Source organism: Gavialis gangeticus, unplaced genomic scaffold, assembly GCF_001723915.1.
Source record: "Gavialis gangeticus isolate Ggan-Ray unplaced genomic scaffold, GavGan_comp1, whole genome shotgun sequence".
Lineage (NCBI taxonomy): Eukaryota > Metazoa > Chordata > Crocodylia > Gavialidae > Gavialis > Gavialis gangeticus.
This window is the reverse complement of record NW_017729027.1, coordinates 35,834,241-35,847,860: the sequence shown is the minus strand read 5'-3', so window position 1 is coordinate 35,847,860 and position 13,620 is coordinate 35,834,241.

Sequence of the window (13,620 nt, the reverse complement as noted above, 5' to 3'; positions counted from 1 at the left end):
AGGCGGGGGATGGGGCTGGGTGGGACAGGGATCAGGGGGGCTAAGGGGAACAGGCTGGGGTGGTGAGGCCAGGTGGGGCAGATATTGGGAGGCTCAGGAGGCCAGGGGGATGGGGCCAGGTGGGGTAGGGCTCAGGGGGCTCAGGGACTGGGCAGGGCAGCCATGATGGGGCTCAGGAGGCTGGGGCAGATAGAGCTGGGTGGGGCTGGGGGAGTGGGCAGGGCTGGTGGGGGTCTCTCCCATGGTCCCCTCCTCCAGCCCCTGCTACCCCTTACTTATGTGTAGTGGAGCCTGGGTCCAACTCCCTGCAGCTGGTGCACTGCCTACCCTGCACGTGACCTGCCCCGCTTTTTTTTCTCTGCAGGTTTTTTGACTGCCTAGATATCTAGAGGTCTAATTTTGCCCCCATGCTGCAAATTTGTGGGGAACATAATCTCATTCCTGCATGTGAATCTTTCAGCATCTCAGAGGAGTTTGAGATGCTGCAAGAGGCACTTGCAGGCTCATCTGAACGTGCCCCTTGTATCCAAATGGGAGCACAGCACCCTGTAGTGTGTTCTTTCAGCCATGTGCTTCTGTATCCCACATGCCTGTAATACTGCTGAGTCACAGGGAGACTTCTCTTGGGGGTTTGAACAAGGACAGAACAGAGCCAACAGAAGTAAAGGTAGGGGATGGGCTCGAGGTTCATGGTGTAGGGTGCAAGTAAGGGCACCAAATGTGAGAATGAATCATGTGGATGGGGACAGTACAGTGTAAAACCATTGCTGCAGTCAAGCAGGGTTTCCAGCCCAAGAAAAAAAAATCAGTGAAAACTTTTTACCGACAACCAAAATCTTTTGCTTTTTATAATGGTTGATGTTAAATCCCTATATTTGAACCCATGACTTCTAAGTAGGACCTAGCAGCAGGCAGGGCAGAGCCTGGTGGAATTGTTGAATTTATTTTATGTAAAACATATATCAGGAAAAACATGTCATTAAAAAAGTTTGTCAGTAAAAACCTTGAAGATTGTCAGCAAAACAAATTTTCATGGGTTGGCAACTGTGCTATTAGGTACTACTAAGATGTGCATTAAAATCTTCAAATGTAGCATGAACTTCTACAATTTATTTTAGAGTTTTTAATATTCCTTATTTGTCTTTTTGGTGTCCTGTTCCTTTATCTAATCTCTTTGGCAGAAAAACAGATATCAGGAGATTGTATTGGCTTATGTTGAGACTACATTTGTTATTTGAGCTGCCTGCTGCTTGATGAGCTATGCTTCTCTGAGCACACTGCAGTAACTTTTTATCTCAGTTATTAAGCATTAATAACTATCTTCTTGAACTTTTATTCTCACTGTAGTCTTGGTAGTAGTTGCTAAAAGAAGTCAGAACTACATATCAGTCTGAAATCACTGAGGGCACATTCCAACTAGCACATACATTCAGAGTCATGCATTTCCCATCAGGCAAATAGAAGTGGCACACATTTATGCTGCTGCTATTTGTCCCCAGACACACTACTGCATGAGTGTGCTGGCATGTGGGAAATTGACCCAGGTGGGGTAGGGGATGTTGGGGCCGGCACCTGTGCTGGCCTCAGCAGCCTTAACCTGGGATCCTGGGGGCCTCCCAGGGAAGCATCAGCACCAAGACAGCTGGAACCTGGGCAGTGACCAAAGCATGGCTTTGGTTGGTCAGGCTCTGTTTCTGGTGGCACATGCTGCTGCTGCCTGTGCCACACTGCTTTTTTTAGTGTTTTTTTTTTTATATATATATACACCAGGATCTCCTAGTGTCAGAAAACCCTACCACACTGCAAATTAGCTGCCTGGCAAATGGGTGTCTGTGCGCTGCATGCAATTGGCAGCATTTTAAATAGGTTTGAAGCACCACAAATCTCATGTACACTCTTGTTGGTACATGCCCTGAGTGAGCATCTCACGCTTCATACTGTGTATCTCAGTGTTTCACAACATTTTTTACCTCCTATGGCTGCATCCACATGAGTGTGGACATTTGTTTCCCTGGGGGGCAAGAAGCAGAGGCCCACCTTGTGCCACTCTTACTTGTCCCTGGGGAATGACTGTGCCACATGCCCTCTGGTGTGTGACGGGCTACCCTGGGTGGGGCAAGGGAGGCTGGGGCCAGCACTGCCACTCAGAGCCTGGCTGGCAGCCAGATTGTGGGGTTTTTTTGACCCCAGGATCTTGTGGGGTCAAAGAAAAAACCTAAACCCCCCAAACCCATGCTGCTACCTTGCAGCATGGAGAAGAGCTGAATGTGCAGTATGTGGTGCTGCAGACATATCTGCGGCACCACATACTGCACAACTGTACTTGTCTGGATGCAGCTTATATGTTAATTTTATTCCCCACTGAACTTATAATGGCTTATAATAAAATTAAATTGTGTGTTTTAACCTGGCAGTTATTTATTATACAAATCTGCATCTTTAAGCATGAAATATGCAACTTGAGTTGTATTTTAGAACTAACAGAACAGTGAGAAATCCTTTCCCAACTAAGGTCAATGGCAAAATTACTGATTTCAGTGGGGTGAAGATTCCAACCAGAAATCTAAATTAGAAGGAAATAAATATTATATGAAAGTACCTAAGGAATCTGAAGCTCAGAAACAATGATCTTACTGTATATGTTTTTGAAATGTACTTATAGTGTAGTATTTGACTAGGATTATAGTTATGCCTTTGTTGTGTTTGTTCACTATTATTATCTTGGTGAATTAGGATACAATTCTGCTAACCCTTTTCTTATTCTGACTTCAACTAAAGATAATGAGACTAATCATTTGATTAACGTTTTCAGGTTTGTTTTTTTCAATATGTAAAATTAACTTTATTTCCTTAACTCTAGAAAGAACCGATCAAGCAAGCCAGTCATGTCAAGAAATCTAACACCATCCAAATCACCATGTTGGTGCTGTAAAATTATCATGAGTAACATTTCAGATGACAGGCAGTAACTCATTTCTATTACATTTAAAGCTCTTCTTAATAACACTTTTAATATTTTAGCTTTTTAACAGCTATTTTTATAGGTAAAAAAATCAAAACTCCTGCTAATCTGGACAATATGAAATAGGACAGAGGGTTCATTCCTGTCTGACAGCAGTCTATAGGGGTTTAGAGAAACTGAGAAATATTTACAAGAGAATACAAAATGAACTCTACACCTTTATGCTTATTTGGAAATGTGCTGTAAACTTGTGGAATGACCTAAGTAGTATTGATCTGTTCCCTAGAGGTCCTAAATGCTCCAGGTTCTCAACATACTGAAGAACAAACTATACATATGTAATGAATGAATATGGTAGTATAGTCACCTGGACCAGGTACAAATATTACACTTATCACACAGTGCTCAGAAAGTGTTCTACAGCCATAACTTGAAAGACATTCACCACACTTAGACCTCCTAAAAAATGGCAGATCCTAGTCTAAGATAGACAAGGATGGATGTAGTATCAGACTAAAGTTGTTTAGGATAGAGTGCTCTATCAAAAGTCTAAGCACTTGGAGGACAAGAGTTTGATTAGGAAGAGTCAGCATAGATACAGCAAAGGCAAATAATGCCTGACCAACCTGATTGCCTTCTATGATGAGGTGACTGGCTCTGTGGGTGAGGGGAGACCAGTGGATGTGGTATACCTTGACTTTAGCAAAGCTTTTGATATGGTGTCCCACAACATTCTTGCAGGCAAGCTAAGGAAGTATGGGTTGTATGAATGGACTGTAAGGTGGATAGAAAACTGGGTCAGAGGGTAGCAGTAAATGGCTTGATGTCTATCAAGCCAGTGTCAAGTAGAGTGCCATAGGGGTCAGTCCCAGGGCCAGTTTTGTTTAGTATCTTCATCAATGACCTGGAATATGGCATAGGGTGCACTTTCAGCAAGTTTGCAGATGACACCAAACTGGGGGGAAGTAGTACATATGCTGAAGGGTAGGATTAAGATTCACAGAAGTAGGAAACTTGGAGGATTAGACCAAAAGAAATCTCACGAGGTTTGATAAAGACAAGGGCAAAGTCCTGCAATTAGGATGGAACAATCCTATGCACGGCTATAGGTGGGGGCTGACAGGGTAGGCAGCAGCTCTGCAGAAAAGGACCTGGGCATTCCAGTGGACAGTAAGCTAAATATGAACCAACAGTGTGCTCTTGTTGCCAAGAAAGGTAACGGCATACTGGGCTGCATTGGTAGGAGTGTTGCCAGAAGATCAAAAAGTGATTATACCCTTTTATTCAGCACTGGTGAGGCCACATCTGGAGTACTGTGTTCAGTTTTGAGCCCCCTGCTACACTAAGGATGTGGACAATTTGGAAAGAGTCCAGGTGAGAACAATGAAAATGGTGAGTGTGCTGGGGCACATGACTTATGAGGAGAGGCTGAAGGAACTGGGCTTATTTAGCGTGGAGAAGAGGAGAAAGAGAGGGGATTTAATAGCAGCCTTCAGCTACCTATTTGTAACATTCAAATACCATGGACCCTAAGGCCCACTTGGCTAACTTGTAGCCCCTATTGTATGGGGGCTAATGGGTGAATGCTACAACAAAATACTTTGGACAGCTTCTTCAGCTACCTGAAAGGTGGTTCCAAAGAGGATGGAGCTACATGTTCTGAGTGATGGTAGATGACAGAGCAAGGAACAATGGTCTCAAGTTGCAGCAAAGAAAGTTGAGAAAAAAATTTCTCACTTGGAGGGTGGTAAAACACTGGAACAGGTTACCCAGTAGGGCTGTGTGTAATTTCACCGGCTGTTTCATTTCAACACTGTTTTGACTCATTTTGAGCTCGAAACAGCAAAATCAAAATGAAGGGCTTCAAAACAGCCTCAAAACAAAATGAGGCTAGTCCAAACTTTTTGAAAGTTTAAAAACATTTCGAGTTTCAAAGTAGCCAGCAGCCAGGTAGTGGGAGACAGCAGAGAACCAGGGCTGCGTTCCCAGTGGCTCTGGAGCCCCATGTGGCTCACCTGGGTGGGAAGCACAGCCCTGGTTCTCCCCGCCTCCTGCGGCAGGGTTGCAGGAAGCCAATCACAGCACAAGGGGAGCCTGGGCTCAGTTCCCCTCCCCACTGCTGTGATCAGGCTGGGGAAGGCAACTCAGCCCAGTTGCTTAGTTCCCCTCCCCAGCCCTACGATCGCGCTGGGGAAGGCAACTCAGCCCAGCTGAGCTGAGTTCCACGCCCCAGTGCTACAGTCACACTGAGGAAGGCAACTCGGCCCAGCTGAGCTGATTTCCCCTCCCCACCACTACAGTTGGGCTGGGGAGGGGAACTCAGATCAGCTGGGCTGAGTTGCCTTCCCCAGCATGCTTGTAGCATTGGGGAGGGGAACTCAACTCAGATAGGCTCAGTTCCCTTCCCCAGTCTGATCGTAGTGCTGGGGAGGTGATCTCAGTGATCGGGCTCTGTTCTCTTCCCCCACTCCCCAGTCCCAGGTGGCAGCACCCAGCTTCCTTCCTTCATCTGGCAGGCAGATCAGGGCCCACAACCCTGGGAGGACTGACACAGCCCCTGCAACCCTCCCATGGTTGCAGGCCCTGATCTGCCTACCAGATGAGAGAGGCTGTTTCAAGCTTCCCAATTATAGCCTATGGGTGAAACATCGAAACAGTGCTGAAACAGTGTCAGTGCTTTGATTAAATGAAATGGAACAGCAGTTTTGAATCGAAACAGAATTTGAAATGAAACACTGTTCTATTGAAATCTCCAAGTTGAAATGGAATGGTGCCTCTGTTTTGTTTCGATTTTGCTGTTTTGACCTCAAAATGAGTTGAAATAGTGTCAAAATGAAATGGCTGTCAAAATTTTGCACAACCCTAATAGTTATGTATGTTTGCCCCTTCCGCTCACTCCATATACACACTGAATGCAAAGATCTCTAGGGTTCAGAAATGTACTTAGGTACATGAAGCATAGGCAGAATGCTAGAGTGCCAGTGGCATGAAATACATTCTGAATTCATCTGCCAGCAGCACAAACTACTCTTATGTGACCATGGCACTGCAGTTAGAGACAAAGCAAGCTTTCTATGCCTACATGATGAATGCATCATAATCACACAAAGCAAAGCTGTTTTACATAGTAAACCAGCAAATCAACCCAGACTGCTTATCCCAGAAAATAAAGACAAACATTGTAGAAATTTATCAGTATACTAGACTGATAAGATCAACTGGAATATGCCTGGAAACAAACATTTTACGCAGTGAGGCCATAGTCTCCAACCCTTAGCAGCTACACATATTGGAACCTAAATCCTGAAAAAATGTGAGAAAGTGATTTATAACCCCCTGGTTGGCAAAACCCATAAACAACAACTTTTTCCTAATGGAAATTGGGAACCTCTCCATCAAAGAAAAACTTACGAAAGGTCTTGAAAAATACAGTCGTTTGTTCAGTTCTTAAGAAGGAAACAATCAAGCCTGAAGACCTCTCCAAATACTGTCCGTTGTCTGTAAGCATCCATGTTTTAGAAAAAGGATTAAGCAAATAGTAGCTACTAAGCTCTGACAACATGCTATACTAGCTAACATTTTGAATACTTTCTAAGTAGGATTTAGAGCCGGGCACAACCAGAAACTGCTCTAGTACTGCTGAAAGATAACTTTCTCAGAGCCATGAACACAGGCATGAATCCCTTTCTTATACCTGTACTTGCGTACCATGCAGTTGCAGATAAGTCATTTCTCAGGTGCAGACTTTATCAGTTTCCTTGAAAAACCCTCCAACAATTCAAGACAACAATAAGATAAGTAAGTTCCCCCAGGTATTTTCAACATACTGCAAGTAATAACTCCACCAATTTCTAGTAAGGTTTTTTTTCCAAGTACAGTACCTTGCATTGTGGGCAGTTGAACACTATAAAGATGGAATCACTAAGAAAAATCTTCAGTGGCAGTAGATCAGCACAGGTTCATTGTACAGCTGCTTCTGAGTACTGGTATACTGATAACATGATTGTGTTTCCTTGTAATTTCTAATTGTAGCTTCATGTACACATCGAGCAGCAGTAATGATAAAAGCAACTCTCACCCCAACAATGGAGTTTGATTACTCATCACCATGGAGGGTTATATTTATGAATCATTATATTGAAAGATATAAAAGAAGGCACTCTGTAATATGTTTATGTACAAGAATTACAACAGATTCCTTACAAAGGATCAGATTCATCCTAGCTCTTATTCAGGAATACAAAGAGATGAGCTAGGGAGATTGTAAGATTTTTTTATCAATATTGAGTAGTGTGCGTGGCCAAAGAGCCTTTACACTTTGTGGCACAGAGGAGGTATTCCATTATCAGTTTCATTTAGGAGGATAGAATTCCTCCTAAATTCTATAGACAGATGTGAAGAAACATCTTGGGCTTGGCTGTATTCCTTCCACATACCACTTAGCAGAGGGAGATTGGCATCCAAGGAAAGGTAACCCATGTCCCACAAAAGGTTGTAGCAGTGGACACCAGGTGAAGAGCCTGGGAACTTTCAAAGACAGAATCTTTTCTTCTATTCTCCTTGAATGATATGCTTTTGAGCTGACCCTTACTTTGTGCACTGTAAGTACATATTAATGCCTGTAACATTTTGGAGACAGCAAAAGAAAAGGGAGCACTAAATTTATCTAAAAACACAGCGTAAGGGCCTGCAAGGATAAAAAGAGAAGTTGTTGGAACAGGAATCCAATGTATTACTTCAAAAATCTAAAATCCCATGAGTGCCTGGAAGAAAAGGATAGACATGTTTAAATGCTTACAAAGCAAATTTTGGAAAAATGTATGGGAGAAGTTGGAAATAAGAAAATGATCAAAATAACACTTTCAAAATGTGTAGGTATCAATGGGAAAGTAGGAATAAGAAACAAATATAGGGAATAATTCAAGAGAAGAAAATAGCAGGTATAGATCACTGTGCTTGTTGATGCAGAAGCTGTTTTATAGTTCTAAGGTGAGTAGAGAGAGAGGAAAATCAAGAAAACCAAGACTGAAAACACCTGAGAATAAGGAAGTTAATTTACTAATATTCACATAAGAAGCTGGAGGGCAGTGGGAGTGGGTGTCAGTGTCTTAGTGGTTGGTATCATCTGTAAACTTGCTGAAGGTGCACTCTATGCCATCTTACAGGTCATTGATGAAGACATTGAGCAAAACCAGCCCCAGGACTGACCCCTGGGATACCCCATGTGATACTGGCTGCCAGTTAACTCCAAGACCTGCCCATTAAATCAGCCAGCTGCCTGTTCAAGTTGGATAGACTCCCTAATTATATATACTCATTTATTTAATGCATTTTTCATCATTCAACTTTTAGTTAGAAAGCTAAATTCCTATCACTTTTTTTGTAGTGATAGTTTTCTGTGAATAAATCTGCCCCACAGAAAACTGTCTTCATGTAAGTAATGAAAGCAACAAAGGCATAAACTATTTTGCCTGCTCACATTAAGAATGTAGCTTAACTGAGCTTCTTAATGCCCTAATATAATTGACAAAGTAAATCTAATAGATTCTACTCAAGAGCAAATTTTCCACTTCATTGAATGCTGTATGAATTTTGACAACATTTATCAATAGATCATTTCTTTCCATGTTAGCCACATTATATCATTAAAGAATAAGAAATGTCATTAAGCTCTTTACTAATTTATACAGAAAGGGTTTTCCTTCTTCCATCCATTTCCTTAGACAGGAATTTCCTGACATTCAGCTTTTTGAGCTAAAAGATTGAGACACGCTTCTCAGCTTTTCAGTCTTCCATTCCTTGGCATAATAGCTTTTCCCTGCTGTAACCATTAGCCACACTTCCACAGGTCCAGTTGTAGAATCAAGGCCTAGGCTTGAAACCCTCCCAGTCCTGTCCTTTAAAGCTAATCTGATAATAATAATAAAAAAACCCATATTTTCATCAATGTTTGCTAAATCTCTTCATTGGTCAGACTTTATTCCCCAAATAGCTCTTTGTCAGTACATGGAAGACTTAAAAGTTATTGTTTAATATCTGTAAGTACCCTTTGGGAAGTACTATTGATATTTCCTATCACATATTTCCTGTGGCCTTGTCTCCTTTCTTCACTGTGGTTCTAAAGAATTAAATATTTTGGGGTATCACTGTAAAGAACATTCAACCATCCACAGTTCTTGGAAAATCTGAAAACCTTGTTGTGAGTGTCATACCCAGCTCCACCCATGATTAATGTTGCCTTGCTCTTCCTGTTATCGGATCCTGTTTTTGATCTGTTATAAATATTGTCATACTTATGGCAGAAATTTCATGTATTAGGCATCTACCTCTGGCTGACTTTTTTACTCTCTGTGGGCCTCTGGTTCCCAGTCATAAAATTAGGGTATTAAAACAGCCATTCTCACAAAGGTGTTGGGAAGATGGAATAATTAATGTTTCTGAACATTCATATGTTATGGTGAAAGCACTGTTAAAATGTCTGTGAAGACATCTAATAATTTTGTATTTGACGTATGACTCAAATGGCAAGTTGAATAAAATTTAGGACCTAACTTCTGGCATCCATAAATCTCTTACACTATGTCTGTTCTATTATTATAGTTTGATTTTCAATCACATAAAGAGGCTCTTACGATACTCCGTGGAAAATCTGTATTTATATCTGAGTGCAGTCTACACTTTTGGATCAAAAAAACCCTTCAACATTACTTATTCACATAAAAAATGGTTTCAAACACAGAAACTGAACATAGTTCAGTTTTTTAAGCCGTTCTTACTTAAAATTTGAAGCATCATTTTTGAAAACTGCTGGATTAAAATTATATGTTATTTATTGTCTTTTATCTTTACTATGTATTCATGATTTGTAAGTCTATATCCTGATTTTCTGATAAGAGGATTCATTACTTTTGTTAGTTTTACTGAAACATCATTAATTAGAGAGGCCAACAGTTGATTAAACGTTTTCATGCATGGTGTAGGTAGAAACATTATAGTTAAGGGAAAAACAGATTTCTATCATTTTTGTTTGTGGAACTATATGGTAGACATGAGGGAGTTATGCATGGTAATTATATTTTTAATCCAATATGAACCAATTTATGCAAATGAAGTTAATATTTCAGTTAGTATCTCTATGCATTTGTAAAAAAGATGCATACTACCATCAACTGTGCCATCATAAGTGTAAAACATGAGATAAAGTCTTTTTAGCGGCTAGTCCAAAATTGAGAAGAACTTCCACAGGAACTACGAGTCATCACAAACTTCATCAGTCTCTGCTCCAAGTATATAGTGGACATCTTCAATTTTACTTCTCCAGTAAAAACGCATTGCTATGTGTGTACATTTTAGAAAAAAATCTCCCTTCTAACAAAACAAAACTTAACATGGTACAAACAAGTTTCTCTGTAGGGAGAGACCAAGAGAAACAACAAATTATGTGTAACCATGGGTGGATCTAGAATTTTGAAAAGTGGGTGCAGATGATGTGGTGCATCATTACATGTAGACAATACATATTTTTCTCCAATTAAGGATAAGATAGAAGCTTTGCTAATATGCCTGGGGCCTAGGGCTGTATTATACAGTTTAAGATTGAAGAGGAGCAAATATAATTTCATTGAAATGAGTTCAAAACTATCTGCAGGGCTGTGATATAGGAGCTTCATTACCAGGGACAGGGTCTCCCACTCCACAGAGCAGCTACAGCTGTCCTGCCTGCCTGCTGCCATTCTGCACACCTGCCACTCAGCCACCTAGCACTGCCTGACTCCCTGACCTGCTCCGGCTGCTTGCTGGATGACTGGTACATGGCCTTCCAGGACCATACAGATGCTTCTGCTGTGGTCAGCCCTGGTGACCACAGGCTCCAGGACACTACCTCAGGACCACTGTCACTCTCCTGTTCCACCAGCCCCACTGCCTCTGGGCCTGCCACACATCCTATTTCATTCTGCCCATTTTTCCAAGCTGTCCGGATCCTTCTGGATCCGTTCCCTACCCTGTGGTATGTTAAATTTGCCCCATAATTTGGTATCATCTGCAAACTTGGACAGGGTGCTCTCCATGACCTCATCCAAATCACTGATGAAGACATTGAATAGCACCAGTCCAAAGACAGAGCTTTGCAGGACTCCACTGCCCACATCTTTCTAGGTCAGTATCAACCCATCCACCACCACTATCTAGGTAAGACCCCTAAGCCAGTTTGCCACCCACCTGACCCACTTCCTCCTGCCAGGCCAGCTCACATGCTTCCTGCACCTGCTCCTATGCCTGCCCCGCACCTCCCAATGCTCCACCACCACCATCAGACACTGCAGCAGGAAGGTCCAGTCGCTGGTGCATTACTGGTGCAGCCAGTGCATCCAGGTGGCTCCAGCAGCGAGTGCTGGCAACCCTGATGCAACACTCCCACAGGACCCTGCAGCCTCTCCCCCATGTCCAGATGTAGGTCCTGCAGAGGCAAGAAGCAAAAGCCTTTTGTGTGAGTTTCCAACATTGCAGAGAAAAGATGCTCTGCATCAGGGGCCCTACACTGCCTGGCCTCCAATAGGAGGTTGGCTGGGTGCAGGTGCCTAGGGATCATAGTAAGGGCAGGAGTGGGCTCAGGCAACTGCTGGCCAAGACATCCAGCCCTGCTTGCTCCCCTGGGGCCAGCAGGCCACTGGGTGCTGGCCACAGGCAGCCTGCCTCCCCTCTCCCCTTCCCAGGCCAGGCCAGGCCAGGCTGCTAACAGCACCCGTTGCCACAGCTCCAGACCCCACTCCCCTACCTCTCTCCCTGCGGGCCAGCCACTCTGCTGTGCTGCTGCCCAACCTATAGCACCCAGGCTCGGGGTGCACGGGGCCCTCAGACAACTAGGGGTGGGGCCGTCTGCGATCCCACCCTCCGAACTGAAGGCCTCTCTGGGGAAGCACCTCAGGGCCATCCCCCCCATGCCACCACTGTGCCCTGAGCTGTTAGTTCAGGCAGAGGGCTGCCCAAGCTATTACACCCTGCTGCTGCTGATCCTGCTGGTGCCCCAGGCACACCTGCACTCCTGGTTCAGGACCCTAAGCTGCAATGGTGTGGGGGACAAGCCCAGGCTGCCCTGCAATCTCTGCCACTGCCTGGAGGGCTACTTGTGGCAGCACCATACATCCCTGCCCCCTGCTGCTGAGAAGGACATCGCTGCCAGCATTGACACCTTACTCAGCATGTGAAAGGCCTGTGCCCACCCAGCTGCAGGAACACGGCAGCTCAATAAAGTTTTGAACAGTGTCATAGCTCCCTGAAACTGGGGCCAGGGGAGGTCAGGCAGGCCAGGCAAGGAGTGGGGGCAGGGGCCAGGGACAGGGGTAGGACCAGTGACTGGGAGGGCCCTCCTCCAGTGCAGGACTTACCATGTGTCTGGGGCTGGTGAGGCTGGCAGCCCAGCATGAGGCTCCCCATCAATGACAGCATCTGGCTGCACTCAGTGTCCACAGCCTATGGTGTGCAGCAGGCCAGTGCCCCCCAGGCACACCCCCAGGGAGGAGCTGGCAGCTGGCAGTGGTGTGGCTGGCTGCTCTCTGTGGTGGGGTGTGGGGCTGGGCCAAGGGTGAGGCAACCAGTGAGCAGGGTGCTGAAGGCCCTAGGTACCTTCCTCTGGTGATGCATCACCGGAGGTGTCAGGGCAGGGTGTGGGTAAGGGCAGACCTCCCCTGCTGGTGGCACTTGCAGGGGTGCACTCTGTCTCCCCAAGGCACCAAAATGTGGGTCAGCTACCACATGAAGGGCATGGTCTTCTAAGAATGACTGGGCCCACAGCTGAAGTCAGTTATGGCCACCCACTGTACCCACGAGACCTGGATGCCGCACCATCTGACTGCATCCCAACTGAAATTCTAATATTATAATAGCCTTAGTCTGTCCGTCTGTCCGTAATGTTTTATTTCCACTCTGATTGGTTGTTTGGCAGCCAATCAGAGTGCTCTGCACAGACAGAGACACATGGCAGGGTGCTGCCATGACAGCAGGGCCTGGGGGGCCTGAGCGGGGGGGCTAGCCTCACCCCTTCCCTCCCGGCTCTGCTCCTTGGAGTCAGGGTGGTGCAGGGTGCTGGCTGTGCAGTGCTGGCCTCTCTCCCCCCACACAGTGGAGTGCCACCTGGACAGGGGACTGGGGCCAGAGCTGGGGGGCGAAGCCAGCAGCATTGGCCTCATCCTCCTCACCCTGCTCCTTGGAGCCAGGGGCCACTGAAGCACCATCCTCCCAACAGCCGGCAGGGAAGGGGAGGCAGCGGGGAAGAGGGGAGGAAGGGAGGGAGGGAGGGAAGGGAGTGGGAAGGGGAGTGGGGATTACCGGTGGCAGCACTCTGCCATCACCCGCCTCCGCCTGCCACCTGCCACAGCCGCCACCATGGCCACAGCTGCAGCCATTGCCACCCACTGCCATGACCGCCACAACCTGCCACCACAGCCACAACTGCGTCCCACTGCCGTGTGCAAGCTCCCCTCCCCCCCTGCTGTTCCTTGAGGTGGTGGCAGCAGCATGGGGTTGAATGGCAGGGGCTAGGGCAGGGTGCAAGGGCCCACACCCAAAGCAGGGGGGATGGGGAGGAACTGGACCTGAAATGACTGGAGAGAGGGGGGTAGCAAGCCTGGATGCAAAGTGGCAGGGGGAGAAGGGGGGGA